Raw genomic sequence first — 14,509 nt, forward strand, 5'->3', positions numbered from 1 at the left:
CTGTGTAATTTCTTGTATAAAAGTTTAGTGTGGTAGTGTTGTGTAAGTTTTCCAAACCTTTGCCGACTCAATGTTTTCCCGCTAAAAAAAAAAAAAGCGCTCTCAATTCTATTTGGCGCCCTTCCATACATTCAGTTTCTGGCCGACAGACTGCGCAGGTAGTCTTCTCCTCGGGACAAGTATTTACAGTGTTACCCTAACCTATAAGGTAAACAGTTCTTTCTAGAATATATTTTCCCACCTTAACCATACAAGAAATTTTTTTTTTCCTTCCTCCTCTTTCCCTTCTACACACCCTACTTCTTGAAAAATTCAATTTTCCACCCGTTTTAGTTTCAGCAGTGCTTGACAGGTAGCGCTGCTTCTCTCTCTCTGTCTTGCTTTAACACCCTTTACCTTTAACATAATTTACATTATCTTATGTAACCTCATGTATATATGATAAGCTTTTTTTTTAACACTCCCTCCTCTTGTTCCCAGGTAAGGTTATCTTAAAAAAAAAGCTGTGTGAAATTCAAGATAAGGGAGCTTTATTAGCATGCAGTATGGCGTCGTTTATCAACGAGCAGGTGCTTCGTTTTCTGTTTACTCTCCTTTTTTTCCCCCTTTATTTTCTTTTTAGATTAAAAAAAGCCTAAGTTGAATTAAAAATATAAGCCTTAAAGTCCCAAAAACTAGGCATTTTCAAACTCTGACCAAAAAAAAAAATTGTTTCCCAATTTTTCACTCCTTCCTTCCTGCAGCTTACATCAAAGTGTCGCAGATCGTCCTGCACATCCTATAAACATCAACGAGATCCTGTTCTCTAGGCCATCATCGGCCTTTAAATCTTTCCCAAGTCCCTGTCAATTTCTGACACCTTCCTTGATTCTCACCATCTAAAAATAGGCTTACTACTTTCATGGTGACTTACCAAGTTCTTCTTCTTCTTCTTCTTCTTTCAGTGCAGGGTTACTTACTCGTTTTCTATGTGCATTGTGGTACTAGGTTCGATGCCCGGTCTATAGGCCTTGGATTTTATTTTTAAAGGTTAATATGAGAAATTTATAGTAAAGTATGTTAGGCGGTTAAGAGACTAGACCCGCAATGCTAAGATGTATTGTTGGTTTAGTGGGTTCGATTCCCGGTCTTAGGCCCTTGGATTTTATTTAATGGTTAATATGAGAAATTTACAGTAAAGTATGTTTGCTAGTCGCCTCCGTCCAAGACACCTAATTCGGTAGCTGGACGTAAAACCCGCCTGTAAAAATAGGCAATTACTTCACTTTACTCGTTTTCTTTGCAGGGTGATATTATTGGGGGTAAGATCTTGGAACTACTCAGAAAATATATTTTGGTTGCTGGTAATTTCCAATGCCATGGAAGTGGCATCAAATTTTCCCCAGATAGTCTAAGGAAAACTACAGCATGCATCATCTCTTTTTTAAAGTTACGATATCTACTTAATATTGGAAAAGAGGAATGGAAAATTAGGGAAGTCTAGTTAGCTTAGATCCTGCCACAAAATTAATGTCAAATTATCCCGCATTAGTTTGAGGAGAAGGAGAATTTGTAGTCTAGGAGAGTTCCAGTAGGAACACCCTCTCCTAAAAGAAATGGCCAGCCCCCGAATGCCCCCAAAGGGATGCCCAAGTTGGCTAATCGATATTTTATAGCCAAACTGGCTGGCGAATCATATAATCATACACTCTGTCTGTCTGTCTCTCTCTCTCTCTCTCTCTCTCTCTCTCTACAAAATGCTATTTTAGTAGAACCGCCAAAATTACCCGCCCAGAACTTCTTCTGTTACCCAAGGCAACGAATAAAAACTTTGAATATTAATGCTACCTCGATAATTGATTATCCAGTTAACCGTACTTTAATTAATTAACCTACTCTCGATTACAGTGGCCGTGGTCAAAGGGTGACACCCCCTCCGCCCACCACCATATTTAATGGCTAGTTATTACTCATTCATGATTCTGGTTCCTTTGTTCCGGTTGATTACTTCACAGTGGGGGGGGGAGTGGCCGCCGGAAATAGCCAAAATAAATTGTCAGTGGTTATAGTAAATGTTTTTTGGTCCAGCACTAGTTTACAATAACGAATTAGGGTGATCAATCTCTCGTAAGGAGCTATTTGTTTAATTACTGCACCAGGCAGGCGGGCGGGGGAGTCAAAGCTTTACCTGAGGGATCTATTGGGTATTGATTCCGTCCAATAGTGTGTGAGTAGCTCTAAAACTATTCAAATTAAGAGATGAGCTTAAAGTTCATTCTAAAGATTTTAGTAACTTTCGGTGAAAAAAAAAAACCAAAGAAAACCGGAAAACAAAAAACAAGTTCCGGCGAGAAAACTTGAATGCGTCTGTCTCTACTATCAACTATTATTCTTCAGCTTTTTGCTTTAAAAAGTTTTCTATAAAAGTACTTCGAAACCTTTTTATTTAAAAGTTAGTTGGACCGCTTTAAAAAAGTCTTAATTAATTTATATTAGAAAATCATTTATTCAAATATCACAATTGTTTTTTTGGTCCGTAATTCTGCTCACAGAAAGCGGTGTAAGTAGCCTTTTATGATCGCAAGAATCCCCCCTCTCTTTCTCCTGCTCTCTCTCTATCACACACAAGCACAAAAGAGCTGAATACTAGACAACGCCGACGTCATGGACTAGGAGTCTAGACTCTAGAATGAGATAGGACTATACGGAGGGATTCAGTTCACTGGAGTGAATCCGCTGGCGGGAGCTAATTGATTCGTATCCCTATTAAAGAAAAAAAATGGTGTTTTACACACTCAAGATCTCTTAGTCTAATATTTGCAAAAGGATATGGAGATTTTAAAAACGGAACTAACAAAGGAAAAATACCCTTCCCATTCCACCACAACTTCTATTTGTTTCGACCGGATAACTGAAAACTTCGTTAATTAGTGAGGGATAGAATAATTGGTAATTTAGCTTATCTATCTTAGGTCTAATCTAGCGCTGCATATCCACCCTATTTCCTTTGGTGGTAAAATAGGATACAAAAGGGTTGGAGGCTCAATTCCAGCATACGATTTTTTTTTTTTTTTCCTAATTAAAATTAAAAAAAATCCATGACACACTCGGCTGAACTATTAAGTCTTCTCCATATTATCTTAACTAATAATAAACATGATAATGAACAGTGATAATTATTCCAAGAATTATAAATAGCAATAAAAAAAAATAATAAATACTGCGCTAACCACAAAAGGAAAGAAAATCTTGTGTGAATACTCGCACGTCTTTTAATTATAACTAATATTATTCAGGGGCGAGTGTTGGTCTAGTGGTCAAGATATTGGCTTTGTAATTTGGAGGTCCCCGGATCGAATCCCGTGTTTCAGCTAGTTTTTTTATTCGTTAGAAAAAATTATTTTATATAAAATATGAGCTTCTCCCCCCCCCTGTCAACGACATCCACAACACCTATTTGGTAGTTGAAAGTTAAGCCCCGTCTGAAAAACAAAACAAAAAAAATAGGCGATTACTAATATTAGAAGAAGATTTATTACACTCAAGAAGATATAAACTTCAAGCTATAAAAAAACAGTTGATTACTTTCTTTAGAGCTTGCTTACCATGGATAGTTTCACAATTAATTGAATTTAAACTCAATATTTATTTATTTATTTATTTATTTGATTTATAGGACTCACGTCCTGTCTCAAAAACAGTTGGGTACAGCATAAATTAATATAAATATATACAAACATAAGCACAATAAAAAATGAAAGAAACACTTTGAATATGTCATTGAAATAGGTCTAAGGAATAGCTCCTTTGTGGTATTTCATGGTATTTTTTAAGACCTTGAAAATAAGTAAAAAGATAAATAAAGCGCCAAAATAATTAAAAAAGAAATAAAGTAAAAAACATAAATCAAGTTTTCAACTTATTAACTCCTCTCTTAAAGAGAAACATTCACACAGATAACAAAATACAGTTTTCATTACAGCTCTACTGCACTGAGTTAACACAAAAGGTAAACTGAAAGAAGCTCTGTCCTTCTACTTTTCACGGATACTAAAATATGCTGGACAAACCATGAATGTGTGGTACAAATCCTCTTTTAGAACATAACCACATAAAAGGCAATTACTGTTTGAATCTATCCTGTAAGCGCTATTTTTTAATTTTAATGAAAATTTGTATTTATTAATTGTCCTAAGTTGAGCAAATAAACGTGTGTATGAAATGGGTAATTGAGTAAGGAGATATTGTTGTGGGATCGAGCTATGGTTGAATACTTGAGGGTAAAAAATACTACAAGTGGAGCTATGTAGTCTATCCAAATCCTGATTCACAAGAAAGTGTCTATATTTTTCCAAACTTGGAGAAATCATTCAACAGGCGATTACTAATATTCTAGATTATAAAAAAAATTAAACGTTAACTACGAAATGACAGTTTTAGAGGAGGAAATTCTAAGAAAAGTGGAAAAATCCATTCATTAAAATAGTGCTTCCGGTTGTGGCTGAATGGTGTAATAGAGGGAAGCCTACCATCCTCCCGAGGGGCCCATAAACGAATTTTTCTAATTTTCATGAGTACTAGGTGTACACGAATTTTATAGAAAGTCGTTAAAGCCGTTTTTGGGAAAATTAAATATAATAAAAATAGGATAATGCATTGCATGAAGTGGGGTGATGATTTCCCTTTGAGGGATTTTGATAGTTACAATCGGAGACCTCTGATGAGTATAATGTTACAGCTTCCGGCGATTCATCATTTTGGAGATGTTTTATCCTCACTCACTCACTATTGAAAACCGCTTTTCTTTTCTTTTTGGAGCCAATGGACCTCGAAACCACGAAGATTTCCGGTGATAATAATAAATCGATAATTTGATTCGATCCCAATACTTTCCTTATATAGTGAGGGAAATTAAAAAAAAAAAAAAACTAAGGAGTTTTCGAAAATTCTAGCTACGCAGTTAATGACATCATTAACCTGTAGATGGTACATCAGTGCATGAAACTAACTTCGGAAGTTCGAAGTTGGAATTACTGTTTTAAACGTCATAGGAAGGAACTTTAAAAAAAAAAAAAATGGCGCTAATTGGCATTGTAGGGTTAAAAATGGCTGTCCCTCCCCATACTAATTCAATTTCCGATTCTCCTCAATTTTATCATCTCAATTAAATTTATTAAGCCCTTAAAAAAATAAAAAATATATTTACACCTTTCTGTTTTACCACCTGCGTTTTCTCTTGTAGTTTTCCCAGCAAAGGTTTACGCTACAACCCAGTTGGTTGTAGGGATGGAAGAAGGCCATCTTCCCTTACAAAGTTTACTAGAAAGGACAGTTCACACCCTACATTGTTTACGACTCATTTTCTTTTCTTTCTTTTCCACATTTTCATCCTTGACAAAAAATATTACATTTTCTCCTGGTCTTTCTCTGTTTTCTCTCAAGTTATATTTCTGCCCACCAAATAATGTTTTGTCTACTTTTTTTCCCCATAGACTGGAACCCATTTTTTTTATTGCTTTAAATGAAATTATTGCGGCGAAGGTGATGAATTTCTGAAAATGTGTTTACCCCAACGGAAGTATATCTTTTTGAGGTGTCGTAAAGAGAAGAAAAGAGAGACTGTTCAAATCACAGGAAGTTCAAAATCTATATTTTCATTTCCGGACACCAGAGAAGATCAACACACAAAATGTTTGGATTCACCAGCTTTCTATGGGAAATATTGTTATTCTTGTGGGCGCCATGGTAGCCGAGCGGTTAAGAGACTAGACCCGCAATGCTAAGCTGTATTGTTGGTTTAGTGGGTTCGATTCCCCACTTCTAGGCCTCGGATTTTATTTAATGGTTAATATGAGAAATTTATAGTAAAGTATGTTAGGCGGTTAAGAGGCTAGACCCACAATGCTAAGATGTATTGTTGGTTTAGTGGGTTCGATTCCCCACTTCTAGGCCTCGGATTTTATTTAATGGTTAATATGAGAAATTTATAGTAAAGTATGTTAGGCGGTTAAGAAACTAGGACCCGCAATGCTAAGATGTATTGTTGGTTTAGTGTGTTCGATTCCCCAAGTCTAGGCCTTGGATTTTCTTCAAGAGTTATTTTCCTTATTTAATAGTCCCAATCACAAAATTAGTAACTAAAAAATCTGCATTTGAAAGGAAATCACTTCACAGGAAGGGAGGATTTCGTGAAATTAAAAAAAAAAATATATATAGATATTTTATTTGGTATTGTGAAGTAATATTGAGAATCCAGACTTGTTTGTTGTTCCTTGAGAAAAATACTCTTTCTCTTTAAAGTGTGAGAGAAAATTGTGCAAGTAGTTTTTCTTAAAAAAAAGAAGAAGTGGAATCTACATTTTTAGACTTCTCTCTAAACTGCTGTCAAAGGATTGCTTGCTCGCTCATTCGTAGAATCATTCATAGATTATTTATTTCCTGTCAGCTTACATTCATAATGACGAAACAGTGATCAAGTTTTCTGTTCAATCAGAATAATTGCATCAAGAAAGCGTTGTTGTGAATGATTCACATGTTTCCCTTTTTCCCCTCCTTCCGCTCGCCCCCCACCCAAGTTTAAAACTTGTTTAAAATAGAGGATGTAGAATTTCAAGATAATACGAGTTAGCTCCGGCAATTTCCGATGCTCTGAGAAATCTCCTGATGACCTTCCAGAAAAAGCCCTCCCGCCCCGGCATTGAGGGTTTAATTTTCTTAGAAACCTAAATGTGATGATTGCCTTCTGAGGAGGTTATAACTTGTTCTTCTGTCAGTGCTAGCGAGAGGTTATACTACGGTGGAAGGTTATACACACTTTATTGTTTTCCTAAAAGAAATAACCAGTTAATAAGTTACAAAATATAAGCCCCCAACATGTTCCTGTAAGTATTTCCTGTAACTTTCGGCGTTGCTTTATTGAATTCCACATTTATTAAACCATAATTTAAACTTTAAAATGTTCCTTGATCTACATCCGCTGAATTCTTTAAATTGTTGAATTGTGGGTAATTTGCTAGGGCGTAGGTTCGAGGCTACTTATATGTTATAAGGTTATCCCTCAATTCCATCAAGTTTGTTGTGTTTCCTGTTTGTTGGGTTAACTTCCAATATAAGGGGCCTATCTCACTGTTCTTTTGACTTTGTAAACTTATCTGGTCCCTTTTTTACAATATTCGCACATATTTCCGAATAGAATAGAATAAATAATTCAATGAAAAGTATATACAAAAAATAAATAAATGAAATATAATGTACAAAACATTGTAACCTTCATAACAGTGCTATTTAGAAAGGTTAAGATGAGCAGTATGGGAATGCAGAAAAAAAAGGAGAGGAAAAACCTGCAGCTAGTGTAGAAAGTTAGAGAAAGATGTGTTTTAGTCTTTTGTGTCTGTAGGGAGATAGCAGGATCTACAGATCCTCCTACAGGAGGCTATGTCGCGGCAGAATGTATTAGGATTGATAGTCTAAAATGGAAAGGAGTTTTGAGCGGATGATTTTGGATGTAGGAGTGTGTAATGGAAACAGTCTCCGTGGAGTGAGTCAATTCTAGTGCGTCGAGGAGACGCTGTTGCGTGTCTCCAGAAATTTGTTCTGCGTGGTCCTGAAGTTCTTGATGGGGGGTAATGCATATTTCTTCTCATAATTGTTATTGCTAGCGCAGGCCAAACTCTTGTTATAGAAATATATAATACAAATAAATAAAATAAATAATTACATTATACCAAAGTCGTGTGAGTGATTCATAACTTTTTTTAAAAAAAATCTTTCAACAATTGCATTTAATTTTAAATAACATTATATTGAAGGTGTTTTTTATAAGACATACAATTTACAACTTTGAATGTAACATTTTCTGCAAGTCAAATTAGCAGTTACAAATTAAAAGACTGTTGGGAGAGCTGTAACTGACTGCTAACTAACACAAAATCTCTTAACAATTTACACACACTTGCGTGATACAAGCACACAAGAAAAGGTATTTACTACGTTAATTATTGGTATAGTGTTGCCTTAGTGGAGAGTATAAAGGAGAAAAAGCTCTCTCCGTCACTTAAACTAAAGCTGTAAAGCTTGGTTTTGCGTTGAACGCTTTCCTGTAATCTGAGTAAAGCAAGTGAAAATTGTTGGACTAATACAAGAACAAATCTCATACAATTTATCTTCTTAAATGTTGATCTTACGTTTCACAATTGACTATTATATTATACTTCCAGTAACTTAGATAACATTTCGGTTAATCTAAGATCATGGATAAGAATATTCCAGAAATATATGTATATTTAGGTCTTAATATACGAGTATTTTCTGGAAGGCGCCGAGCGGTTAAGAGACTAGACCCGCAATGCTAAGGTGTATTGCTGGTTTAGTGGGTTCGATTCCCCCCGTTACTAAGCCTTGGATTTTATTTAATGGTTAATATGAGAAATTTATAGTAAAGTATGTTAGGCGGTTAAGAGACTAGACCCGCAATGCTAAGGAGTATTGCTGGTTTAGTGGGTTCGATTCCCCCCGTTACTAAGCCTTGGATTTTATTTAATGGTTAATATGAGAAATTTATAGTAAAGTATGTTAGGCGGTTAAGAGACTAGACCCGCAATGCTAAGATGTATTGTTGGTTTAGTGGGTTCGATTCCCCCGGTCTAGGCCTTAGATTAGATTAGATTAGATTAAATTTGGGTGGCCTCAAGGCCTGCGCCACCGCGACCCCTATGGATCTATTGTGGCTCCCCGACTTTAGAGCTCACCCTCCAGACCCGTCCGTTTAATCAGACTCTTAATTCTGGAGAGTGGCTCCTGGGTAAAGCTCTCAGGCCTTGGTTTTTCCTCCCCGAGAAGTAACATCCTTAGCCATACGAGCCCCTCACACTGACACAACACGTGTAGTGCAGTTTCTTCCTCTTCCTGACAGAACCTACAAAGGCTATCATCTGCCAGGCCCATGCGATGCATGTGCTTTCTGAGCCTGCAGTGGCCCGTTAATAGGCCTACAATTATCCTTATAGCCCCACGGCCTTGACGGATTAATTCTGCGGTCAGCCTCGGCGAGTAGCCTCTGATGAACTCCTTCGCCTGTCGCAGCCCAGTGGTAGCAAGCCACCACTCCTGAGCCTTACTCTGCACCCATGCATTGATGGCCGCAGACTTAACACACTTCGAAACCCCAAAGCAGGGCTCCGGGCCAACGAAGTGTCCCGCAGAGCCTTCCCGGGCCAATAAATCTGCCACTTCGTTCCCCTTGTGTCCTGAATGTCCAGGTACCCAAACTAGAAAGACCATATTCTGGTCACTAATTTCCTTCAGGGCACCCAGACAGTCCCAAACCAGCCTTGAATTGACCTGGTAGGAACTAATTGCCCGTAGAGCAGCCTGACTATCCGAGAAAATTACGACCTTAGAGTTAATAATTCTTCGCCCTTTAATCTCGGTAGCACAGGATTTTATTTAATGGTTAATATGAGAAATTTATAGTAAAGTATGTAAAAATATTTATTGTAAAAACTAAAATAAAATAATTATTATTATTAAGAAGTACCATCAAGACAGAGAACAATTTCGCACTATTAAAAACCAAAACAAAAGAAAAATCTCACAATTTTCCGGTTAATTCCATTGCCACACGTCACAACACAATCCACGGCTACATGAATAATTTACCATTACTCCATTTTTTTTTTTTTACAACTTCCTTTGGTTTTTTCTTCTTTTTTTTTATTCATAACTTCCTTAATTTATTTTCGTATTCATAACTTAATCATCTCTTCACACCTTTTTATTTATTTATTATTATTGTGCTCTTTTTTTAACGTAGAGATGGGAATTTACTTTCTTATTAATGGTCTCATCCATCAAAAGAAAAAAAAAAAGGAAGTATTTTGCATTTTATATTGTATTTATGGAAATGTAACAAAAAAATTATTTCCGACCTCATAGAGTCAAGACCTACCTACTCTTTATTACGTTAAGTTTCCGTTAAATGGTAATTTTATAACCTATATTTTAGAGTTAAATGAATTATAATGGATCACATTGCAAATTTTTGTGATATAAATCAACACAGTTTTTTTGTTTATTCATTTATTTTTATTTTTTATAAATAATAAATTTTTAAGGGAATGGGTTAGCGATCCAGTACGCTAAGATCATAGGTTCGAATCCAGCTGCTTTTTTCTTTTCTTTTTTATTTTTTAGATTTTCATTAACTTTGTGCATTCTTGTTGTTCTAAAATGTTTATTTGAAAAAGGTTCCCCCCCCGTGGAAAATTCAATTAAGAGCACTTGTGGGTGAAAAGGGTCCAGCCTTCCCTTTAAGGTACCCCTTTTCAATATAATGTAAGGTGCACCATCCTGTACGACAATATAAAGAAGAAGAGTTAAGAATGAAAAACAAAGTTTAAAGTTTAATTGAAATTCCCCTATCAGGTAGGATGTACCCTCTTTACTGAAAGTATTTTATTTAAATCTGAATCCCCCCTCCGGAAGTGCCTCCTAGATAGTCTCTAAATAACCAATAGACAAATAATATTTCTTAGTCAAAATTCTGTTAACCTGTTAAGTGTGTTTGATGTGTATACTCTTTGTAAAAAATATAAAATTTCCATTAACTCTAGAAAAAAAACTCGAAATTTTAATAAAATACAATAAGAATTTAATTTAGTGTGATGTTACCTATATCTTACCAATAAAACTGCGAAGTATTTTATACGGAGGGGGTTGGTGGGAATCAGGCACCACGGTAGCAGAGCGGTTAAGATACTAGACCCGCAATGCTAAGCTGTATTGTTGGTTTAGTAGGTTCGCTTACCCCGGTCTAAGCCTTGGATTTTATTTAATGGTTAATATGAGGAATTTATAGTGAAGTATGTTAGGCGGTTAAGATACTAGACCCGCAATGCTAAGCTGTATTGTTGGTTTAGTAGGTTCGCTTACCCCGGTCTAAGCCTTGGATTTTATTTAATGGTTAATATGAGAAATTTATAGTGAAGTATGTTAGGCGGTTAAGAGACTAGACCCGCAATGCTAAGGAGTATTGCTGGTTTAGTGGGTTCGATTCCTCCGGTCTAGGCCTTGAATTTTATTTAATGCGTAATATGAGGAATTTACAATAAAGTATGTTTGCTAGTCGTCTCCGTCCACGATACCTAATTGGTGATTGGACGTAAAGCCCCGCCTTAAAAATCTAGGCGATTACTTACTTTTCTTTTTGGTGGGAGTCAACCAAATGATAAGTGGTTGTTGGTATGTTACATGTTTGGTCTCCGCATTAGAGATTGGGGAGTTACGCACACAAATGGAAGCTCTCAACCCTTGTGCAATGCCGTTTTTTTACCTCTTTGATAGAGATTCAGACGTACTCACAGTACGAGCATGATTTCATTTTGCACAGAATTCAAAAAGCTCTTTTCTTCCTTGTGAAAAAAGCTCTTTCGTCCCTAGATAATTAAAGCAATGCATAACGTGAAGCGGTGCAAGATTTTTGAAATGAGCACAGAATGCTCTGTAAAACTCAAGCCCCAGAGAGATTGCAGAAAAAGTCGCTTGCAGTGACTAAACACGACGTTGTAAACTTTTTAGTTGTTTTGCCCTACGTTCGACATGTATACACGTCATTGTTTGATTTTAATTCCGCACACTGTGGGCGTGGGGTTTTTTAAAATTAAATTTCACGCTAAACTGGTTAAGGGCATTATGATAAGTTAGCCAAGTGCATTATAGTAGGTTCCACCCCCCGTACTTTGCGTTCTAGACCCTAGAAGATTCAGCAACCAATTGAATAATAGTCCAGTTTTTCCTGCGTATACGTAAGCAGTTACGAAATCTATAAATTATAAGCCCACTTGGTTGTGTGACCAACATTACCCCAACAAAAATTTTGTTGCCCCGTTTCTCCGAGAAAATTAAACGATATTATATTTTTCATTTTTTTGATAAAAATTAAACGAATAATAAAAGAACAAAATACAATAATCATTAATTAAAAGGTTAAATATAAAAAATTAATATTCTGAACTGTTATAAATTACAGTTACAGTAATGGAAAATAATAATACAAAAAAATTTGAAATAAAGGAAAAAATGTGGCCCCCTTCCGTTCCGGAAAGAAAAATGATAAATGATTTCACTCCATTTTGTTTTTTTTATTATTAATTATAGCGGAAAGATTCATCTAATTGTAATTAATAGTAACTACGATGCAGTTATTATTAATAAACTAATAAAAACCTAATAAAAAAAAAAAATTGCGTTTAATTAACCTCAAAATTATGTATGCAACGTTTTTATTATTTTTTGACTGCTCTTCCATGTTTTCATATTGAGGATAACGGATTGTTTTGGTGGTAGTCTTGCAAGTACGTTATTTTTGTGTGTTCCACCTGTTTGTATACTAATTTACATTTTATTACAGTGTTGTAATCTAAAAAAAAAGAAAGAAAAAAAAGTACATACATATGTCTGTATGTTATTAATTTGAACTTCGGTTAATGTACTAGTCAAGAAAGAAATGTTCAGGAATTCCTGATTTTTATTATCTTTAATTTCCTTTTTTTAATTAGCGAACATTTACGTTTATTGCGTGCTTTAAAAAAAAAAAAACAGTTCATGCCCTACAAAATGTAATGTAAAACACTCGATTCTTTCTCTTTTACTACAATAATTACATGTGTAAATTATCAAATGTTTTAACCAAATTCTTGTTATCCTCAAGTATGTTAGGCAGTTATGAGACTAGACCCGCAATGCTAAGATGTATTGTTGGTTTAGTGGGTTCGATTCCCCTGGTCTAGGCCTTGGATTTTATTTAATGATTAATATGAGAAATTTATAGTGAAGTATGTTTAGCGGTTAAGAGACTAGACCCGCAATGCTAAGATGTATTGTTGGTTAGTGGGTTCGATTCCCCAGTGTCTAGGCCTTGGATTTTATTTAATGGTTAATATGAGAAATTTATAATAGGTAAAGTAGTTTTGCTAGTCGCCTCCGTCCACGACACCTAATTAGGTAGCTCGACGATAAGCTGTAAGGAGCTTACAGCATCTGACCCTGCTAGAATATCCATCTGAAAATAGATTAAGCAACAGTAAAAGTATTGATTGAATTTTAAATTTATGTAAGAAAATCTTTGTAAGAAAAGGATGTTAACTCTAGAAAATTCAGGACCAGAGGATTTACTTTAAGAGATCATTAAAAATTTCCAAGATTTGAATGTAGTTGCGTCTTGACGCTCAGAAATATAAGTATATGTATATATATATATACATCAATCCCACAAGTTCATATTTCTATTGTTGATGAAGTTAAGCTTTAAATAATCCTTCAAGAACTTGTCAATTATAAATTTAGTGTGAGCTCAATAAAATTTAAGTTGCGGAGTTGAGTTATTGAATTTAGTATTCCGCTTTTCGCCCAGACTTTTCTTTGAAAATCAAAAGCTTTAAATAAATAAAGGAAAGGATAGAAAATAGACAGATACTTTTAGAATCGCATTGGCTGCTAACTTTCACAGAAGGGATTAAGTTCTTCTCCATTGGCTGCTGTGCTTTACTTAGCCTAGAGCTTCACCAACTGTAAGCTGCTTTAGAAAACTTTTCCGTCGACGTATAATTACTACAAATAGTAACTTCTTTGTTGTTAACTCTACTTATGGAATTAGATACTTTATTTTCTTTCATTTTTAATATTTTGTGCTTAAATGGAAATCTGGAGTGTTTACTTACTTCAATTTCTCATTTTTCTTCAATTTTATAATTTTTAATTTCAAATTTCCGGAAAAATATAATACAAATTTATTGTGTAACGAACTTTTTCTCGTAATCTTTTTTTTCCCAAATTTTTAATTTTGGTTACCTATTTATTTTCTTATTAAATTTTCTGAGAAAACTTAAGTATATTAATTTTAAGGAAAAATCTTTGTAGTTTTTCAAGAAAATTTAGAAAATCTGATTCTGTAAAGTGAAATTTCTCTTCAGGGGGCGATTTGGTCCAAAAGCTGATTGTTGCAGTTAGAAATGTACTAGTGCTGAAGCGGCATGCCCAAAGCCCTTCAAAGACTGTAACAGGATGGATTTCTTTATCCCTATCCCTTCCAGTCGATATCTTTTTATTTATTTTTTTTCTTTTTACTTCCGCTATCACAGCTTCAAAAAGGGCATTTTAATGTAAAGTTCTTGTTATAATAAAGTTGAGCTTTTTATTTAAAAAAAAAAAAAAAAAAAAAAGAAAAGAAAAGAAAAATTGAGTTAATTTTGCAATTAAAGTGCGAAGCCCAACTTTCATACTTGCTTAACCGCTCCATCTCTGGGCTATGTTTAATAATTTAAACTACCAATTTATAAAAACATCCAGCCCTCTGCTTGACGTTACATTAATTAATTTTTTGCTCACGCATTCCTAATTAATTTAAAATATATATATCCTGGAGCCTGGAGCAGAAAAGTATAATCAGCCCAAGAATAATGTTTTCTCTCATTTTGAAAATTTTTACAAAAATTATTATTAAGAGGGATGTATGGGTGAATTTGTGGTTTAAGGG

At 34.9% G+C, this 14,509-nt stretch overlaps 1 protein-coding gene across 1 annotated transcript in view; it reads left to right on the top strand.

Annotated features, from left to right (window-relative positions):
• The window catches only part of sca (scabrous), a 127,543-nt gene that overhangs the window by 70,603 nt on the left and 42,431 nt on the right, over positions 1-14,509 (top strand). The window lies entirely within an intron of this gene.

This window comes from Rhodnius prolixus, unplaced genomic scaffold (genome assembly GCF_049639745.1).
Source record: "Rhodnius prolixus isolate KJV_2025 unplaced genomic scaffold, Rpr scaffold_2, whole genome shotgun sequence".
NCBI classification, from domain to species: domain Eukaryota; kingdom Metazoa; phylum Arthropoda; class Insecta; order Hemiptera; family Reduviidae; genus Rhodnius; species Rhodnius prolixus.